Genomic DNA, 22,498 nt, shown 5'->3' on the forward strand with positions numbered 1-22,498 from the left:
AAGTAGGCAAAGGAGACAAATGAGAAAGTAAGTTGATAAGTAGGAAAGAGAGATGGTAAGATCAGATTTAAATGGAGTTTAAAAGTGAGAAAAGAGGGCTGAAATAGTCTTTAAAAAGACTTTAAATTATTACTGCAATAGCAGTGCTGGAAGTCTAGCTATATATGCAAGGATATAGCCTTTAAAAAGGCTGTTGGTAAAAGGTAACTGAAAAACTAATAGTAGGCTATATGAAAGCTGCAATGGTACGAGCTCGACTCAATTGCACAGTGGTGTGTTTCCGATGTCTGTGATCTCTTATGTACTTGAGGTATATCTATAAAAGTTCCTTGCTGAGATTTCAAATAATAACTCTGTTTTCATTGGCCGGACTGAAGATGAAGACATTTGTTATTTGTTGGTGCAACTGTAAACCAGCCCCTTGCATTTGCCACTGAGCGGTCTGTGACCACACGCCCCACTCACCAAGTGTCCGCGCCCCCCAGTTTGAGAACCCCTGGTCTACAACATAGGTCCCAAGTAATGGATTGGATGAAGCAGTTGGAAGGGAGAATTTCATGGGTAGTAGCCTCCTAATGAGATGGCAAGAAGGTACAAGACAGGGCATCAGCTTTAGTGTTTCTTGATCCAGGGCAGAACAAGATCATGAAATTGAAGCAGGTAAAGAATAGGGCCCACCTGGCCTGATGGAGATTGAGATGCTTGGCTTTCTTTTTTTTTGTAATTCACTTTTTATTGGTTTTTCACAAATACATGAAACAAAGACAAACACAGAACATCCACAAGTGAACAGGGAGGACTACAGGCAGATATCAACTAACAAAGTTTTACACTTTATATAAAAAGTGAGTGAAGTAACTATACACATTTGTACCTCACTGAATGTTAGAATATCCTCATAAACAAAAGGAGAAAAGGGAGAAAAAGAAACAAAAAACAGACCACCAGCTTACTGTATTATATCTAAATAAGGCCCCCAAATTTTCATATAGACATCCTCCTTATCTATCATTCTATAGCACAACCTCTCATAAGAGACAATCTTGGACATCTCATTAAACCATTCCACCATTGATATAGCCACTTGTGTTTTCCAATGTCGTAATATTATCCTGCATCCAACTATTACAGCTGTTCGGCACCATGAGGATTGGTGGGCATTCAACCCACTCCCCTGTGGCACCACACCCAAGAGACAGAGTAACGGTTGGCGTACCAGAGCAGTGGTCAGCAGCTTGTTGATAAAAGACATGATCTCAGACCATAGGGGATCTATTATGGGGCAAGAGTATAACATATGTAAAAGAGTGCCACACTCAGTGTTGCACCTCCAGCACACATCTGAGTTTCTAAGTCCTAACCGTGCCATTTTTGACGGGGTCCAATAAATCCTATTGATAATTTTATAACGCATCAACCGTGTCTGCATTTCTCTTGAAACTTTGTACCATGACTTGATTACTTGTTCCCACGTTTCATCTGGTATACTTTCTCCCATATCCCTCTCCCAACATCTTTTTAAGCCCCCAAAACTAGGAGGCTGAGATTTCCTTAAAATACTGTAAAAGCCTGATGCTTTCATTATGAAAATCTTTTCTTGTTCCAATCTGGTTTGTACTGTAACTCAGTAGCTGGTGCAAGTGGTGATAGTCTGAGATGTGATAGAATACAGCTCCTTAACTGTAAGTATTTCCAAAAGTCCTTATTTGGAAGTCCATATTTTGCTCTTAATTGTTCAAAAGAAAAGAAAGTGTCCCCCTCAAATAAATCCCCAATATAAACAATGCCTAGCTTGACCCAGTCAGGCCAAGAAAATGTCTTTTTGCCTATCTTGAGACATTTATTATACCATAATGAAGTTTGACAAGTAAAATTTGGATGTAAGCTCAGGATTTTATGTGAGGCTTGCCAAGTCTCCCGTGAAAATGCCAGTACTGGATTATCATGAGGAATCTTGCCACTAGTTTGTGTAATAAAGGCCTGTACTGGATATGGATAGGTAAGGACCCTTTCAATAGACACCCAAGTAGGAGCTATATCAGCAGTGATGTATATCTTGGATAACTGTTTTAGACAGAAAGCATAGTGATACCAGGCTATATGAGGCAGACCTAGGCCACCATCTTCTGGAGCTGCATAAAGTTTTGTTTGATTTACATATGGTTTTTTACCTGCCCACAGAAAACCACAAACCGCTTTATTATATTTTGCTAATGGAGTGCGTGGGAAGTTTAATGGTAGCATATTACTTATGTAATTAATTTTGGGAACTATTACCATCTTCAAAATATTAACCTTACCTAGAAATGATAATGTTAGGACTAGGACTATTTTGGCCTCTAGAGGCCGCCACTGTTCCTGTGTTTTGTGTTTGTGTTAATTGCCTGTTTAGTCCTGATTATCTTCACCTGTTTTCTATTTAGTTTGTGTATTTATACCCCCTTAGTTCAGTCCTCTTGTCATGGAGTCTTTGAGCTGTTATGTTTATCTCCAGTTTCCTCTGTACCGTGTTCTTTGTTTTGCACTTTGCTTTTCTTTTGGACCTTGTAGTTACTGTGTTTTTGGATCTTCTGAGCTTTGGTATTTTTGCCTTTTCTTTTCTGGTTTTTTGGCTTTTGTTTTGTACTTTTGGATTTTTTTATTTTTTCCCTTATATCTTCTGAGCGTTTTTGGATTATTACTTTTTGGATTTTTCTTGTGTATATATTGTAAATAAACCTTTTGATACTTTTTTCTACTTCTGCCTCACGCCTCTGCATTTGAGTCATCCCCCTGGTGGCCTAGTGGGGGTTTGCTGGATTATCACACCAACGAACCAGGTTCGAATCCCAGCAAAACCCTAACAGAAAGACTCCGTCATGACCGACTCAGCAGAGGCTGCTTCAACTGTCTACCCGGCCAACCTTCAGGGAATTATGGCAGCTTTGACACGCTTCGGAGCGACCATGGACGCTCATGGACGTACGCTCACCAGCCAACGGGAGGCCCTTGCTCGCCACGAGGAACTGCTTCAGCAAATTGGGAAAACCCTGGCACAGCTGACATCTCTGCCTGCATCTCCTGATCCAGCTCCCGCTCCTGCTCCAGTGCCTCTTGCCATGCTGCCTTCTTCACCTCGCGAACCCAGCCTTCCTGCACCACAGAGGTATGACGGCAAGCACAGTGAGTGCCGAGAGTTCCTTACCCAGTGTCAATTCACCTTTGAGCTTCAGCCTACCACCTACACTACGGATCGCTGCAAGATTGCCTTTGTGATCACCTTATTAGCTGGTAAGGCCTGGGCTACTGCTACCTGGCAAAGACAGGGACCTGAGTGCCTTGATTTCCAGCTGTTTTCTGAAGAGATGCTTCGGGTCTTTGATCAGGCAGACATCAGTACCAACGCAGCCCGAAAGCTCATGTCCATCCGGCAAGGAGGAAGCGTCGCAGATTACGCCATCTCATTCCGGACACTCGCAGCAGTAAGTGGATGGAACGAGACTGCCCTGGTGTCAGCCTTCCACCATGGTCTGTCTGACCCCATCAAGGATGGTCTGGCCTCTATTGGATGCCCAAGTGACCTCGAAACCCTCATCTCACATGCTATTCGTCTGGACAACAGGATGAGAGAACGCCACCAAGTCTTGAGCCCCCCCAGCCTCCCTACCTCTACCTGGAGACCGTCTACCTCCTTCAGTGACTGTCCAGAACCCATGCAAGTGGGTCGTACTCGCCTCTCCGCATCTGAGAGGGAGCGCAGAAGGAGGGACAAGTTCTGCATCTACTGTGGCAAGCCTGGTCACTTCCGAGCATCATGTCCCGAACTCTTGGGAAAAGGACCGCCCCGTCCAGCCGAGGGAGGGTTGTGACGGGGCCTACCCTCTCTCCCGGACTCCCTGGCCAAGGAATCTACATCCCGGTCTCCATCTCCTGGGGTGAGTCTGTCCACTCTTGTCAAGCTTTGTTAGACTCAGGGGCGGCTGGGAACTTTATGGATATTCACTTCGCCCAAAGCATCAATATTCCGACTGCACCTCTTGAAGTCCCACTGTCTGTGTCTGCCCTCGATGGCCAAGCGTTAGGTGATGGAAGAGTCACCCAAGTTACTTCTCCAGTCTTCCTCCAGTCTCAAGGTCACAAGGAAGAAATATCCCTGCACCTGATTCCTTCACCTGAGTTCCCAGTTATTCTAGGCCTTCCTTGGCTTACTCGCCACAACCCTCGCATAGACTGGGTAACAAGCCAGGTGGTGGAATGGGGCCCTGCATGCCATGCCTCTTGTCTGCGCTCTAGCTCTCCTGTGTCCCCTGCCGAGCCCCCTGATCTCACCGAGTTATCTCAAGTTCCCACAGAGTACTGGGATCTCAAGGAGGTCTTCAGCAAGAGCAGGGCCGCCGTTCTTCCTCCGCACCGGGCCTACGACTGTGCCATCGACTTGCTCCCTGGGACTACCCCTCCTCGTGGCAGACTGTTTTCCCTCTCTCAGCCAGAACGCAAGGCCATGAAGGAATACCTCAAAGACGCCCTGGTCTCTGGGTTCATTCGACCCTCCACCTCACCTGCTGGTGCTGGCTTCTTCTTTGTCGGCAAGAAGGATGGGGGGCTCCGACCATGTATTGACTACAGGGGCCTGAACAAGATCACTGTGCGCAACCGATATCCCCTTCCGCTGATGTCCACTGCTTTCGACCTGCTACAAGGCGCCACCGTCTTCACCAAGTTGGACCTACGGAATGCATACCACCTCATCCGTATCCAACAGGGAGACGAGTGGAAGACTGCCTTTAACACCCCGTCTGGGCACTACGAATACCAGGTGATGCCCTTCGGACTCACCAACGCACCAGCTGTTTTTCAGGCCCTAATCAATGACATCTTAAGGGACATGATTAACCTGTACGTTTTTGTCTACCTCGACAACATCCTTATCTTTTCCAAGACCGTGCAGGAGCACCGCCACCATGTCCGCCAGGTTCTCCAGAGGCTGCTACAGAACAATCTGTTCGCCAAGGCCCAGAAATGCGAATTTCATGTTCCCGAGGTCTCCTTTCTGGGATTTATTGTACGGACAGGCCAACTCCAAATGGACCCTGCCAAGACCCTGGCCGTCCGGGACTGGCCTACTCCCAAGTCCGTTAAGGAGGTTCAGCGGTTCTTAGGATTCGCTAACTTCTACCACAAGTTCATCAGGAACTTCAGTTCTGTAGCAGCACCCATGTCGGACCTCACCAAAGGGACAGGTGGATCTTATGTCTGGTCTCCTCAGGCGGAAAAGGCGTTCAAAGACCTCAAGGACCGCTTCTGCACGGCACCCATTCTGGTCCTCCCAGACACCTCCCAACCATTCATCGTGGAGGTGGACGCCTCGGACAGTGGTGTCGGCGCGGTGCTCTCTCAATGTTCGGAAGGAAAGCTGCACCCTTGCGCTTACTTCTCCCACCGCCTGAGTCCTGTGGAGTCCCGGTACGATGTGGGGGATCGAGAACTGCTAGCAGTCAAACTGGCCCTTGAGGAGTGGAGGCACTGGCTGGAGGGAGCGCAACATCCATTCCTGGTTTGGACTGACCACAAGAACCTGGAGTACCTCCAGCAAACCAAGAGACTGAACCCTCGACAGGCTAGGTGGGCCCTGTTTTTCAGTCGGTTTGACTTCACCCTCTCGTACCGCCCCGGCTCCAAGAACACCAAACCTGACGCATTGTCCAGGCTGTTCTCTGCCACTAACAAGGAGAATGAAGTTGGGCCAATTATCCCTGTGTCCCGGATTGTGGCCCCTATCCGCTGGGGTATTGAGGAGGCTGTCCGACGAGCCCAACGCCAGGACCCCGGTCCTGGGACGGGGCCACCGGGCCTCTTGTACGTCCCACATCAAGCCCGGGCCAAGGTTCTCCAGTGGGCAAGGCAAGGCAAGTTTATTTATATCGCACATTTCATACACAATGGCAGTTCAATGTGCTTTACAGAAGTAAAAACAAAAACAGTAAACAATAGAGAAATAAAATTACATAAAATAATTTTATCCTTATTCTAAAATAATTAATTAAAAGAATTAAAAGAATTAAAAGAAAATAATAAGAATTAAACAATAGTAGAAATAAAATATTAAAATGCCAAAAAGAAAAAGAAAAAGGAGAAAAAGAAAGAAAGAAAAAAAAGAAACTAGCAGAATAAAATAGAATAAAGTTAAAGTAAATTTAAAACATGCAGAGAAAGTAAAGATTATAAAAAATGTAAAAAATATTAATTATTTAACAGAAAGCATCTGAAAACAGCTTGGTCTTTAACCTAGATTTGAAGCTGCCAACAGCAGGAGCATTTTTAATGTCCTCTGGCAGTTGGTTCCATAGCTGTACTGCATAGTAGCTAAAAGCTGCTTCACCACACTTTGTTTTAACAACTGGTTTTAATAGTAAATTTTTCTGTTGCGATCTGGTAGATCTGATTGGGTTAGGCCGCTGCAACATATCAGAGAGGCAATTGGGCCCTGTACCATTTAGAGATTTGTACACCAGCAGCAATACTTTAAAGTCAATTCTGTAGCTTACTGGAAGCCAGTGAAGGGACCTTAGAATTGGAGTAATGTGCTCTGTTCTTTTTGTTCGTGTGAGAACCCTAGCCGCTGCATTTTGAACCAGCTGAAGTCGTTTGATGGTCTTTTTTGGCAGGCCTGTGAAAAGGCCATTGCAGTAGTCAACCCTTCTAGAGATGAAGGCATGTATTAGTTTTTCCAGATCATGTTTTGACACAAGTCCTCTTAGTTTGGAAATGTTTTTTAGGTGATAAAATGCCGTTTTAGTGATTGCTTTCATGTGACTGTCAAAGTTTAGCTCGCTGTCAATGAAAACACCAAGATTTTTAACCATTTCTTTAGTTTTAATCCCTTTTGTGTCAAGAATAGTGGTAATCCTGAGTCTTTCATCTTTTTTTCCAAATAGAATTACTTCTGTTTTATCTGTGTTCAGCTGAAGAAAATTTTGTGACATCCAGCTATTGATTTGATCGATACACTGGTAGAGACATTCAAGGGGGGCATAATCATTTGGTGATAGAGCAAAATAAATTTGGGTATCATCTGCATAGCAGTGATACAAAATTGAATTTTTATTGATAATTTGCCCAAGTGGGAGCATATAAAGGTTGAAAAGTAATGGTCCAAGAATCGACCCCTGGGGGACACCACAGGTCAAGGGCATTGACGTTGAGGAACAATTTCCCAGGGTAACAAAGAAGCTTCTATCTTTTAAGTATGATTTTAACCAATTGATAACTTTACCAGTCAATCCAACCCAGTGTTCAAGTCGATATAGCAGTATGTTGTGATCAACAGTATCAAAAGCTGCACTGAGGTCCAGTAATACCAGGACCGATGTTTTGCCTGCATCAGTATTAAGACGTATGTCATTTATAACTTTAATCAACGCTGTTTCAGTGCTATGATTGGCACGAAATCCTGACTGAAAATTATCAAAACGGCTGTTTGATATCAAGAAGGCAGTTAATTGATTGAAGACAATTTTTTCCAGGATTTTCCCGATGAATGGTAGATTTGATATTGGCCTGTAATTATTTAACACTGAAGGATCCAGATTATTTTTTTTAAGAAGGGGCTTTACAACAGCTTTTTTTAGGGACACAGGAACAACACCAGTCTCCAAGGATGTATTTATAATTTGAAGCACATCTGTAATTATAAGATGAAGAACAGACTTAAAAAAGTTGGTGGGCAGAATGTCCAGTTCAGATGTTGAGGAACTGAGATTTTGTACAGTTTTTTCAAGAGTCTCATAATCAATTAAACAAAATTCTGACATTGTGTTAAAGTTATCTATCTGTGTCATTGGTGATTGCAGTTTTTCAATTTTTTGCAACTGAGATATATTATGAGAAATATTCTGCCGTATTTTATCAATTTTACCTTTGAAGAAAGATGCAAACTCATTGCATTTATTAACTGAGAGAAGTTCAGGTGCTAACTGTGGTGGGGGATTAGTTAGCTTCTCTACTGTTGAAAATAGCACACGGGCATTGTTCATATTCCTGCTGATGATATTGGAGAAGAAAGACTGTCTTGCTTTACGAATTTCATAATTATAATTACAAAGCATCTCTTTATGGATTTGATAATGGATGTGAAGTTTAGATTTGCGCCATTTTCTTTCAGTCTTTCTACATTCTCTCTTTAGCAGTTTAACAGCCGGGTACTGCTTCCATGGTGCTTTCTGCTTATCATTGACTCTTTTTATTTTGAATGGAGCAATATCATCCATAATTTGGGTCATATTTAAATTAAAAAATTCCAGTAAATCATCTACAGAGTCTGACATTTTGGTTGAGTTCTGAGAGAGAGCTTGCTTAAAAAGAGCACATGTGTTGTCGTTTATGACTCTCCTGCCTATAGTCGTTGAGCTATTCTGAATGTGAGGAGACATAGAAACTTCAAAGAAAACACAGAAATGATCAGATAAGGCCAGGTCAACAACAGTATAAGAAACAGTAAGACCCTTTGTGATGACGAGGTCAAGAGTATGACCACGAGAGTGGGTCGGTCCCTGTACATGTTGTACTAGGTTAAAGTTATCAATAATTGCAAATAGTTCTTTGGCATAAATGTTATCAGTATTATCTACATGCAAGTTAAAATCCCCAGATATAATAAGACAATCAAACTCTAAGCAAATGACTGATAACAATTCACCAAACTCTTCAAGAAAGACTTTGGCTGAATGTCTCGGAGGCCTGTAAATAGTTAATAATAATATGTTAGGAGAGCATGTAACAAGTGCACATAAGTGTTCAAAGGACATAAAATCACCAAGTGAGGATTGTTTACATTGAAAAGAGACTATGGCCCAATCCCAATTCTAATTTCTACCCCTCCCCCTTCCCCTTGGCCCTTACCCTTGAAACTGAGCTACAAAGGATAGGGCTTGAAATTCAACCCCTACGTATTGGGATAGCCCTTCAACGATCGCATACGTCATCGCGTACCTCCGTCAGCGTTTACGTTAGCAAAACGCGACCAAATGCGTCATTGGCTGTGACCAGCCGCTACAGTCAGAGCCAGAGGCAGAACCAGAAATCTCTGCTGAAATGCCGTCTCCCACTTTTTTGATGCTTGCTGGGAGGTCACCTTTCCCTCCAGGCCAAGCTCCTTGATCAGCGTCCTGTATCATAAATATGAGGAGTGATGTAAACACTGTGAAGAGCAAGCTAATGTAGGGTGTGATTTGTTAACTAACACCACTGAATGGGATATCTTTGGCGCTTCGTGCACCACATCCGACAGAATGAGGTGTCAGAACACTCATGTAAACAATAAAAGCGAGAATAACAGAACAAAACGTACGCAGTCAAGCAACCGAAAACAATACTCACTCCCAAAGCTTTTTAGCAGCAGCTTTGGATTTCAGAAATCGCTGCTCATTCTCAGCTCGAAAGCGAATCAAGCGGCGTGTTTCCTCTGGATTCCCTAGTTCAAGTACACAGGGATGGGAAGCTGGTTAACGTAACGACACAACAGAAAAGCAGATCCTCTGTTGTTTGTAATTACTTGAGCTAACTGCTAAATAACAACTTTGTTCACAATTTTCATTGCATCAACCGATCACACAACGTTAATGTTATAGTACGTTAACGTTAATAGGCTAGTTAACACTATTGACGTAGTAATAGAACGGTTATAACAACTTACATAAATAATGGAGAAAATATTTACATTTATGACAATCTTTCGCCGCGGGAACCGCCATCTTTCTGAAATCTGCATGAAATCTCGCTGAAATCCGCATGGCATTGTGGGAAATCACTCAAACCCCTTCGTTTGGAGTCAGCTCCAGGAAAATCTCCATTTGGAGGGGTACAGAAGCCCTACCCCTTCCCCTACCCCTCCGCGTTAACTGGGATTGGGATACCCCTACCCCTTCACGTGAACGCGCAAAATGGAGGGGAAGGGCCAAGGGGTAGGTCCAAGGGGTGAAATGGGATTCGGCCTTTGAATATATTTGCGATCCCTCCACCTTTCCCTTGTCGGGTAACATTCAAAAAATTAAAATTTGGGGGAGCTGCTTCGATAAGGGTGGTAGCACTATTTGCTTGATCCAGCCAGGTTTCAGTTAGAAGCAAAAAATCAAGATTGTGTTTACAAATAAGATCATTAATTAAAAATGACTTGTTTAAAAGTGATCTAATGTTCAGAAGGGCTAGTTTTACAGTAATATTTGGTTGTGCACTCTGATGCTGTTTTAAAACAGGAAGGAGATTAGATTGGTTCACCCCCAGGGTTAAATGTGCTCTATGTTTTCTGTTTCTTATCAACACAGGAATAGTGTCAACATCGGGTCCCAGCTTTTTTCTACATCCATTTGCAGGGACCCAGAGTACATCAAACAAGACTTTCTAAATGTTCCATTTGGTTTGAGGGTGAAAGGACTGGAGATGACATGTATCTTTTGGATGGTGAAAAAGATTTGTAGCCAGCTGAAAGTCCTGGACGAACACAATTTTGATGAACTGGGTACACTGCTTGTCGCGACAAATTTGGGCTGGAAAAAGAGAGTGTAGCCATTGGGAGCAATTTTTTCATGCTATTTGGGAAATCCATCCAAGGAGAAGTGGAGTCGTCTGTCCTTGAATGTTGGGAGGCCTGCAAGTCAGATGTTTGTGTGTCCTTGATGACGACTTGCAAAGATGATTGTTTAGGCTTTGTAACTATGTCAGTCTGCGACATCTTATCAACTGTTTTCCTTGGTGCTGGCTGAGAAAAGATTGCAAGTTTGTAGTGGTCTGCTAAGACTTTGGCTCCAATCCAGCTGAGTTCAGTGCTATTTGGTTTGTAGAATTCTTTGCGATTCCAAAAAAGATTAAAATTGTCTATGAAATTCATACCAAATGAAGAACAAGTTTTTCCAAGCCAGGTGTTAAGACTGAAGAGTTGAGAAAAAGCAAAACTTCCTCTCGCTGGGAGTGGGCCACTGATAAAAGATTGAATTCCAGTCTTATAGAGCTCAGAAAAAAGTTTTCTGAAATCATCTTGGACAAACAGCTGTTCTCTGAAAACATCATTTGCTCCCACATGTACAACAATACGCTTAATCGTTTTATGCTCGGACATGAGTTTCAAAATGCTGTCTTTGGTGTCAGAGATGGATGCATTTGGAAGACAACAAATAATCATCTCATAACCTTTTAATTGTCTTACAGTGGAATCACCAAGAACAAGGGTTGTGGGATCAGGTGGTGTTACGAGCTGCTTTTTGCCTCTTCTCACAGCTCTTCGATCTTGGTGCGATCTCTTTTTACTATGTGTTTGTCCACTTGACAAATCCTCTTCCACATCCCTGAGGCATTCAAATTTGTTCTGAAGCTTTATGGGCTGTGGATTTTCCAAAGGATTGTAGATCCTATTGTAATTTGTAGAACGAGCTGGTGTTGAAGTAATTACTCTTCTGTTTTTGTTTTTGGGCTTAGCACCCATCATTTGCCAGTTTTCAGTACTCACATTTTGTACAGCTTGAGTTATGAATTCTTCCACTTGGTCTGCAATGTCCTCAGTCTGTCGGAGCGCAATCTCTGCATTCTCAGCCACTGTTTCTGTACTCCTTTCCTGAGATATCGCTTTTAATTCATTCGTCTTTGGCAGAGCATTAATCTTTGATTCCAGAATAGAAATCCTCTGTTCTAATTCCATGCATTTTCTGCAGGATTTTTTGCTTCCTGGCATTTAAAAAAAAAAAGTGGAAATTAAAATTAAATTAAAAGCTTATAAAGATGAAGAAAAGAGAAAAAAAAGTGGAAATTCAATGAGAAAGTAAAGTATAGAAATAAAGATTAAGAAAGCAGGAGCAAAGCAAAGAAGCGTCCTACTCGCTTGAGTAGGAGGAGCAGCAAACATGGGGTCACTCTTCCCCTCTCACCGCCCACCCGGGAGCTCGGAGGACCCTGGACTTCCTGAAAAGACGCTTCTGGTGGCCTAACATGGAGAAGGAAGTAAGGTCATTTGTCCTGTCCTGTGAGGTTTGCACCAGAACCAAGAACCCACGACAGCGTCCCCAGGGTCTCCTGCATCCTCTGACCATTCCCCGGTGTCCCTGGTCCCACGTGGCAGTCGACTTCATCACGGGTCTCCCTGAGTCTCAAGGTAACATTGTCATTTTGGTTTTAGTCGACAGATTCTCGAAGGCCTGCTGCTTCATACAACTGTGCAAACTCCCCTCTGCTCTTGAAACAGCGAAACTTATGTTTAATCATGTCTTCCGAGTCTTTGGTCTTCCACAGGACATCATCTCAGACCGAGGGCCCCAGTTCTCCTCCCGAGTGTGGCACGGGTTCTGCAAGGTCATCGGAGCCACTGCCAGCCTCTCCTCTGGGTTTCACCCACAGTCCAATGGTCAGACGGAGAGGCTCAACCAGGACCTGGAAACCACCCTGCGAGGCCTGGCTATGGATAACCCAACATCGTGGAGCACCTGGCTGCCATGGGCAGAGTACGCCCACAACACCCTGCAGTCATCGGCCACCAAGCTGTCACCATTCCAGTGCCAATTCGGGTTCCAGCCACCTCTGTTCCCGGACCAGGAGGAGGACGCGGGGGTGCCCTCGGTCAACCAATATGTGAGACGGTGTCGCAAGACCTGAAGCAAGGTCAGGAAGACCCTCATACAGACCTCCAGAACCAACCAGACTCAGGCCAACCGCCATAGAAGACCTGCACACGCTTTCTGCCCTGGGCAGCGGGTTTGGCTGTCCACTAAGGACCTTCCGCTGCAGGTGGAGAACCGCAAGCTTGCTCCTCGCTACATTGGCCCCTTCAAGGTGGTGCGCAGGGTGAACCCTGTCTCCTACCGGCTCCAGTTGCCCCGGACTCTGAGGATCAACCCCACTTTCCATGTTTCCCTGTTGCGGCCCGTACTGACGTCTACGTATGCCCCTGCCCCTAGGAACCTCCACCCCCCCGCATCTTCCAGGGTCAGACTGTGTTCACTGTGCATCACCTGCTTGACTCCCGCCGGGTCCGAGGCGGGTTGCAATATCTGGTGGACTGGGAGGGCTGTGGTCCTGAGGAGCGCTGCTGGGTTCCTGCTCGGGATGTCCTAGATAAAGAACTGTGTCGGGACTTCCATTCAGCCCATCCAGATCGCCCTGGGAACGTCAGGAGACGCTCCTGGGGGGGTCCTGTTAGGACTAGGACTACTTTGGCCTCTAGAGGCCGCCACTGTTCCTGTGTTTTGTGTTTGTGTTAATTGCCTGTTTAGTCCTGATTATCTTCACCTGTTTTCTATTTAGTTTGTGTATTTATACCCCCTTAGTTCAGTCCTCTTGTCACGGAGTCTTTGAGCTGTTATGTTTATCTCCAGTTTCCTCTGTACCGTGTTCTTTGTTTTGCACTTTGCTTTTCTTTTGGACCTTGTAGTTACTGTGTTTTTGGATCTTCTGAGCTTTGGTATTTTTGCCTTTTCTTTTCTGTTTTTTTGGCTTTTGTTTTGTACTTTTGGATTTTTTTATTTTTTCCCTTATATCTTCTGAGCGTTTTTGGATTATTACTTTTTGGATTTTTCTTGTGTATATATTGTAAATAAACCTTTTGATACTTTTTTCTACTTCTGCCTCACGCCTCTGCATTTGAGTCATCCCCCTGGTGGCCTAGTGGGGGTTTGCTGGATTATCACACCAACGAACCAGGTTCGAATCCCAGCAAAACCCTAACAGATAAGCCTAATTTAGTCCAGTTTTGGAGTACAAGTTCTATTTTCTGAATCAGGGGGAGGAGGTTGACGTCCATAATGTCATTCAATTGTGGGGTGATTTTTATGCCCAAGTACCTGTAGAATTATATTCCAGTTTTAATTTACTCAGTTCGTGAAATGAAGAGTGGTCAGAGTATATTGCGTGCCTATTTTCCATTTTTTTAATATCTTCTTCCAGTTCCTGAAAGCGCTCGACCGCTGCCTTTTTTAGAAATGAGCAGATTTGAATAAGCCGGCCCCTAATGACAGCCTTAAAGGCATCCCACTCCACAGCTGGGTCTGACTCTGTGCCTTCATTGGTCCACCAGTAATACATTATCTCCCCTTTAATAGATTGTACTAAGTTTTCATCTTTGAGCATGGATGTATTAAATCTCCACCTACTGGGACGTTTTTTGTTTGATTGGCCTACGCGCAGTGCCATCCCCATTGGAGCATGGTCTGATATTAAAATTGCACCTATTGTTGTTTGTGCTGTAACAGAGATCAGTGATTTTGAAATCAGAAAATAATCTATTCTGGAATAAGAATTTTGTGGGTGGGAATAAAAAGTAAACTGTTTATCTGAAGAATGAAAAAATCTCCACACATCCACCAAATCCAGCTCTTCCACCAATGTGTTAATTTCTTTCCGTGCCTGTGAAGATCGTGTTATACCCCCTGTATATGTTTTATCCATCGTGGGCTCCCTCACGTTGTTAAAGTCCCCACCCAAGATTGTATATGGATTTCCAAACCCTGTTATTACATTGCTCACCCCTACAAAAAAAACCTGGCTTTTCCATTGTTGGGGCATATACATTCATAAGCGTATACTTAATGCCGAACAGTTCAACCTCTATTGCTATCCACCTGCCTTCTTCATCTGCTTGTTGTCTGAGTATTTTAATGTTAAAATTTTTCCGAATGAAGATGGCTACTCCCCTCTGGCTGGAGGATCCCACACTATAAAGGACTTTCCCAACCCAGTCCCTTTGCAATAATAATGAATCTTTTTTCTCTAGGTGGGTCTCTTGCAAGAAAGCTAAATCTGGATTTTTCTGTTTGAGATACCACAGAATCTTCCTCCTTTTTATAGCTGAGTTTGCACCCTTAACATTCAGTGATATTAGTTTAAACAATTCACCCATAAAATATAACTAGGTGTATCATCAGGTAAGTGCTAGCCACCATTGTTTTAAAAAACATAACTTCCTGTCCTGTTAGTCTACTCCCTTGTGGAAAAATGAAACTTAAACAAGGCAAGGCAAGGCAAGTTTATTTATATAGCACATTTCATACACAATGGCAGTTCAATGTGCTTTACAGAAGCAAAAACAAAAACAGTAAACAATAGAGAAATAAAATTACATAAAATAATTTTATTTTTATTCTAAAACAATTAATTAAAAGAATTAAAAGAATTAAAAGAAAATAATAAGAATTAAACAATAGTAGAAATAAAATAATAAAATGCCAAAAAGAAAAAGGAGAAAAAGAAAAAGAAACCAGCGGAATAAAATAGAATAAAGTTAAAGTAAATTTAAAACATGCAGAGAAAGTAAAGATTATAAAAAATGTAAAAAATATTAATTATTTAACAGAAAGCATCTGAAAACAGCTTGGTCTTTAACCTAGATTTGAAGCTGCCAACAGCAGGAGCATTTTTAATGTCTTCTGGCAGTTGGTTCCATAGCTGTACTGCATAGTAGCTAAAAGCTGCTTCACCACACTTTGTTTTAACAACTGGTTTTAATAGTAAATTTTTCTGTTGCGATCTGGTAGATCTGATTGGGTTAGGCCGCTGCAACATATCAGAGAGGTAATTGGGCCCTGTACCATTTAGAGATTTGTATACCAGCAGCAATACTTTAAAGTCAATTCTGTAGCTTACTGGAAGCCAGTGAAGGGACCTTAGAATTGGAGTAATGTGCTCTGTTCTTTTTGTTCGTGTGAGAACCCTCGCCGCTGCATTTTGAACCAGCTGAAGTCGTTTGATGGTCTTTTTTGGCAAGCCTGTGAAAAGGCCATTGCAGTAATCAACCCTACTAGAGATGAAGGCATGTATTAGTTTTTCCAGATCATTTTTTGACATAAGTCCTCTTAGTTTGGGAATGTTTTTTAGGTGATAAAATGCCGTTTTAGTGATTGCTTTCATGTGACTGTCAAAGTTTAGCTCGCTGTCAAACAAAACAAAACAAAACACAGTTAGTACAAACATAAGTTTTACTCCCCCCACCCCCTGCCCACTCCCCATTAGATGTTTTTATCCCAACCAATAAAGTGACAACCACTTTGTGTACCTTTCAAAAGGAAAGTCAGCCAAGCAGTGCAATGAAAATTATAATATCAATAATCATCCTCAAGAAATAAAAAATGAAATAAGTAAACAAAAATAAATAAATAAATAAAAAAGAATGAAATAAATTACCCCATGCCACTTAACTAGCCGATATGCAGCCCAACGGCATGCACTAGCATGATGGGCTACCATTCCAGGAGTACCATGCTTGTAATATGTACATCTGGGGAAATTTTACCAAAAGAAAATATCTAAGGAGCCCCAGACATTGAAAGAGGAATTATGACTGACCATAGTAAGCCTACTCATCACCCTGCATGAAGTCCTGCGATATAAGGAAGGCAGCTACCGCATTTGGTGAAGTGAAGGAATGCCATTTGTTGTTTACAGAAAACTTTAGCGTCGCTGGGTACTGAATGGAGTAGAGGACCCCACGTCCTCTAAGTTGCTTCTTCACTGCATCAAATTTCCTACGCTGTTGTAGCACCTGTTGGGAAAGATCCTGGAAGAAGGAGAGCTTCTTGCCCTCCCATTTGACTGCTTCTTTTTCACGAGCAGCTGCGAGGACGGCTTCTCTCACGCTGAATCTCAGAAAGCGGATCAGAACGTGATGACTGTGACCATTGTCTGCACTCTGCCCAACGCGGTGCACTCGCTCAATTTCAAATCCAGCATTCACATCCAGCTCCAACTGTTCCATTAGTATATCAAGCACAAAACCTCTCAGGTCGTTACCCTCTGCTTTTTCAGGAATGCCCATTACACGCACGTTGTTCTGTCTGCTGTAGTCTTCTAATGGCCCTTTTCCACTACCCTTTTTCAGCTCACTTCAGCTCGCTTCAGCTCACTTCAGCCCGACACGGCTCGCGTTTCGACTACCAAAAACCAGCACGACTCAGCTCGTTTCAGCCCTGCTTAGCCCCTAAAACTCGCACCGTTTTGGAGTGGGGCTAAAGCGAGCCAAACCGTGCCGAGTGAGGCTGGGGGCGTGAGCAGACACTCCCCTGTGCACTGATTGGTGAGGAGGAGTGTCCTCACATGCCCACACACGCCCCGCGAGCACGCTGGGATCTGTAAACACCGTAAACTCGGAAGAAGAAGAATTATGAATTACGAGAATTTCTGAAGCCTTATGCGCCTCGCCTCATCTATACGCTCTTGCCAGTATCTGTTGGCGTTGTCGGTGACAACAAGCCACAGCACCAAGACCAGCAACACTAACGACTCCATGTCCTCCATGTTTATTGTTTACTATCCGGGTCGTGAGACTACCGCTTAAAAGATCACTGAATCAGTGACATACAGAGCATCGTGGATGAGTTCGCGGAGCGCAAGGCTCGTCGTATGCCCTTCAAATAATGCGCGCAGTAGGCTATTGATGTTTTATTATGAGCCATGTACAGTATGTCGCCGAATGTTTTTTTGTTTGAGTTACATGTTCGTTTGAAGGACTTAATGTACAAAATAACATAGTTGCACCCCGGAGTGTTGAAATTGGTAAACACAGTGCATTCAGTGAGGTTTGCACCGCCCTCCTTTTATTTCTGACTCTTCCTGTCACCGTTGCAACCTCTGAGTGCTCATTCGTCTCGTCTCGTCTTCTTCCGCTTTATCCGGGACCGGGTCGCGGAGGCAGCAGTCTAAGCAGGGAAGCCCAAACTTCCCTTTCCCCAGACACCTCGGCCAGCTCCTCGGGAAGAACACCGAGGCGTTCCCAGGCCAGCCGAGAGACATAGTCCCTCCAGCGTGTCCTGGGTCTTCCCCGGGGCCTCCTCCCAGGGGGACATGCCTGGAACACCTCCCCAGGGAGGCGTCCAGGAGGCATCCGAAAAAGATGCCCGAGCCACCTCAGCTGATTCCTCTCGATGTGGAGCAGCAGCGGCTCTACTCCGAGCTCCTCCCGAGTGACTGTGCTTCTCACCCTATCTCTAAGGGAGCGCCCAGCCACCCTGCAAAGGAAACTCATTTCGGCCGCTTGTATCCGCGATCTTGTCCTTTCGGTCATTACCCAAAGCTCATGACCATAGGTCATGACCATGGGTACTTAAACTCCTCCACTTGAGGCAGAACTTCTCCACCAACCTGGAGAGGGCAAGCCACCCTTTTCCGGTCGAGAACCATGGCCTCGGACTTGGAGGTGCTGATTCTCATCCCAGCCGCTTCACACTCAACTGCAAACCGCCCCAGTGCATGCTGAAGGTCCTGGTTTGAAGAAGCCAACAGGACAACATCATCCGCAAAAAGCAGAGATGAAATCCTGTGGTTCCCAAACAGGATTCCTTCTGGCCCCTGGCTGCGCCTAGAAATTCTGTCCATAAAAATTATGAACAGAACCGGTGACAAAGGGCAGCCCTGCCGGAGTCCAACATGCACTGGGAACAGGTCTGACTTACTGCCGGCAATGCGAACCAGACTCCTGCTCCGTTCGTACAGGGACCGGACAGCCCTTAGCAAAGAGCCCCGAACCCCATACTCCCGAAGCACCCCCCACAGAATACTACGGGGGACACGGTCGAATGCCTTCTCCAGATCCACAAAGCACATGTGGACTGGTTGGGCAAACTCCCATGAACCCTCGAGCACCCTATGAAGGGTATAGAGCTGGTCCAGTGTTCCGCGACCAGGACGAAAACCGCATTGTTCCTCCTGGATCCGAGGTTCAACTATTGGTCGAATTCTCCTCTCCAGTACCCTGGAGTAAACCTTCCCTGGGAGGCTGAGAAGTGTGATTCCCCTATAATTGGGGCACACTCTCCGGTCCCCTTTCTTAAAAAGAGGGACCACCACCCCAGTCTGCCACTCCAGAGGCACTGTCCCTGACCGCCACGCGATGTTGCAGAGGCGTGTCAACCAAGACAGCCCCACAACATCCAGAGACTTGAGATACTCAGGGCGGATCTCATCCACCCCCGGTGCCTTGCCACCGAGGAGCTTGCAAACCACCTCAGTGACTTCGGCTTGGGTAATGGACGAGTCCACCTCTGAGTCATCAGCCTCAGTCTCCTCAGTGGAAGACATGACGGTGGGATTGAGGAGATCCTCAAAGTATTCCTTCCACCGCCCGACAATGTCCCCAGTCGAGGTCAACAGCTCCCCACCCGCACTGTAAACAGTGTTGGCAGAGTACTGCTTCCCCCTCCTGAGGCGCCGGACGGTTTGCCAGAATTTCTTCGAGGCCGACCGATAGTCCTTCTCCATGGCCTCCCCGAACTCCTCCCAGTTCCGAGTTTTTGCCTCCGCAACTGCCCGAGCTGCAGCACGCCTGGCCTGCCGATACCCGTCAGCTGCCTCGGGAGTCCTGGAGGTTAACATGGCCCGATAGGACTCCTTCTTCAGCTTGACGGCATCCCTTACTTCTGGTGTCCACCACCGGGTTCGGGGATTGCTGCCACGACAGGCACCGGAGACCTTGCGGCCACAGCTCTGAACAGCTGCGTCCACAATGGAGGTAGAGAACATGGTCCACTCAGACTCAATGTCCCCCGCCTCCCTCGGAAGCTGGGAAAAGCTCTCCCGGAGGTGGGAGTTGAAGACCTCCCCGACAGAGTGCTCGGCCAGACGTTCCCAGCAGACCCTCACCATACGTTTGGGCCTGCCAGGTCTGTCCAGCTTCCTCCTCCGCCAGCGGATCCAACTCACCACCAGGTGGTGATCAGTTGACAGCTCAGCCCCTCTCTTCACCCGAGTGTCCAAGACATAGGGCCGGAGATCAGATGAAACGACTACAAAGTCGATCATCGACCTCCGACCTAAGGTGTCCTGGTGCCACGTGCACTTATGGACACCCCTATGCTCGAACATGGTGTTCGTTATGGACAAACCGTGACTAGCACAGAAGTCCAATAACAAAACACCACTCGGGTTCAGATCGGGGAGGCCGTTCCTCCCAACCACGCCCCTCCAGGTGTCACTGTCATCTCCCACGTGAGCATTGAAGTCCCCCAGTAACACAATGGAGTCCCCAGTCTGAGCACTCCTCAGTACCTCTCCCAGGGACTCCAAGAAGGCCGGATACTCTATACTGCTATTTGGGCCATAGGCACAAACAACAGCAAGAGCCCTCTCCCCAATCCAAAGGCGCAGCGAGGCGACCCTCTCGTTCACTGGGGTAAACTCCAACACATGGCGGCTGAGCTGGGGAGCTATAAGCAAGCCCACACCAGCCCGCCGCCGCTCACCACGGGCGACTCCAGAGAAGTGGAGAGTCCAGCCCCTCTCGAGGAGCTGGGTTCCAGAGCCCAAGCTGTGCGTGGAGGTGAGCCCGACTATCTCTAGCCGGTACCTCTCAACCTCCCGCACAAGCTCAGGCTCTTTCCCCCCCAGCGAAGTGACATTCCATGTCCCAACAGCCAGCCGCTGTGTCCGGGGATCAGGTCGTCGAGGCCCCTGCCTTCGACTGCCACCCAATCCACATTGCACCAGTCCCCTACTGCTACCTCTGTGGGTGGTGAACCCACAGGAGGTCGGGCCCACGTCAGCTCTTCGGGCTGAGCCCGGCCGGGCCCCATGGGCAAAGGCCCGGCCACCAAGCGCTCGCATACGAGCCCCAACCCCGGGCCTGGCTCCAGGGTGGGGCCCCGGCTGCGTCATCCCGGGCGACGTCACGGTCCTCGGATTTCTCTCCATAGGGGTTTTGGTGAACTGCTCTTAGTCTGGCCTGTCACCTAGGACCTGTCTGCCTTGGGAAACCCTGACAGGGGCATAATGCCCCCGACAACATAGCTCCTAGGATCATTCAAGCACACAAACCCCTCCACCACAATAAGGTGGCAGTTCAAGGAGGGGGCGCTCATTCGTATGCCCTTCAAATAATGTGCGCAGTATAGGCTATTGATGTTTTATTATGAGCCATGTACAGTATCCTAATGTTTTTTGTTTCTGAGTTACATGTTCGTTTGAAGGACTTGATGTACTAAATAACATAGTTGCACCCGCTAGTGTTGAAATTGGTAAACACCGCAGTTGCGGACATTTTGTAACCTAAAATGATGTTATGATAAGCTTTAATAAAGGGCCCGGTCATTTGCCCCACCCCCGGCCCGGCTCTGACTTGTTCCGCCACTGTCACTGATGTCACTGTTTGCGCTGCTTAACGACATCACGTGACGTCCACCCACTTTCGCTAACTCCACCCAATGTGTCCACCCACTTCCAGCCAGCACGGTTCAGCGCGGTTGTAGTCGAAATGCAACTTCAATAGCCCCGCTCAGCCCGACTCAGCTCGACTCAGCACGGCACGGCACGGCTCAGCCGCGTTTGTAGTGGAAAAGCGGCATAAGTATGTGACTTTATCCTGAAGTGCTTTTAGGCTTGATAAAGCAGAGTCTATGCTAGCCCCTCGGCTGTTGTTAGCATCTTCCAGGTCTGAAATTCTGGTTTCAGCCTCTGACATCCTTGAGCCCAGCGACTCGACAGTAGTTTGCAGCTTTTCCATGCCCGTTTTCATACTGTTCACATCTGCTGCTATACTGTACCTTTCAGGAAATTTTTGATGCTGGCAAGCTCTGCCTTAGTGTTGTTGGATGTAGCTGTCTCTTTGTCCATCTTGCTTTCGGGCGTCGCGGGCTTTTTCTGTTGCTTTCCTGTGCAAGTAGGGTTATTTTTTTGTTCGTTTGGCATGATTTATATCACGTTGTTATTTAAGAGAGTGAAAGGTTGCTGTTTAAGGGATTTCAAAGCATATCTTGCAGTAATATATGGGGAAGGGAGGTCAAGCCGAGCGGAGCCAAAAACTATGCAGCCATGCTGGTGTCGCGCCTTCCCGGCAGTCCCGACGCTTGACTTTCTTGAGATACTTGAGATTCTTTTGGTCAGTGAGGATGGTGAAGGGATACGTGACTCCCTCCAGCCAGTGTCTCCATTCTTCTAGAGCGAGTTTGATAGCTAAGAGTTCTCGGTTCCCAACATCATAGTTTCTTTCGACAGACATGAACTTTTTGGAGAAAAAGGCCACCGGATGGCGTTTATGTTTCTCGCCACACCGCTGGGACAAGACCCCTCCAACTCCTGTAGCAGATGCGTCAACTTCGACAATGAAGGGCTTAGTAGGGTCAGGATGTTGCAGAATTGGAGCTGAGGTGAACATTTCCTTTAGTTGCTTGAAGGCATCTTCAGCTGAGGGGTACCAACGCAGTCTCCTGGGTCCCTTTTTACAACCCCGATTCCAAAAAAGTTGGGACAAAGTACAAATTGTAAATAAAAACGGAATGCAATGATGTGAAAGTTTCAACATTCCATATTTTATTCAGAATAGAACATAGATGACATATCAAATGTTTAAACTGAGAAAATATATCATTTAAAGAGAAAAATTAGGTGATTTTAAATTTCATGGCAACAACACATCTCAAAAAAGTTGGGACAAGGCCAAGTTTACCACTGTGAGACATCCCCTTTTCTCTTTACAACTGTCTGTAAACGTCTGGGGACTGAGGAGACAAGTTGCTCAAATTTATGGATAGGAATGTTAACCCATTCTTATCTAATGTAGGATTCT

At 45.7% G+C, this 22,498-nt stretch overlaps 1 protein-coding gene across 2 annotated transcripts in view; it reads left to right on the forward strand.

Moving 5' to 3' along the window:
- The window catches only part of egfl7 (EGF-like-domain, multiple 7), a 114,014-nt gene that overhangs the window by 39,225 nt on the left and 52,291 nt on the right, over positions 1 to 22,498 (forward strand). The gene's annotated exons all lie outside the window — the stretch shown is intronic.

The sequence above is a fragment of the Neoarius graeffei genome, chromosome 12 (genome assembly GCF_027579695.1).
Source record: "Neoarius graeffei isolate fNeoGra1 chromosome 12, fNeoGra1.pri, whole genome shotgun sequence".
Taxonomy (NCBI): Eukaryota; Metazoa; Chordata; class Actinopteri; order Siluriformes; family Ariidae; genus Neoarius; species Neoarius graeffei.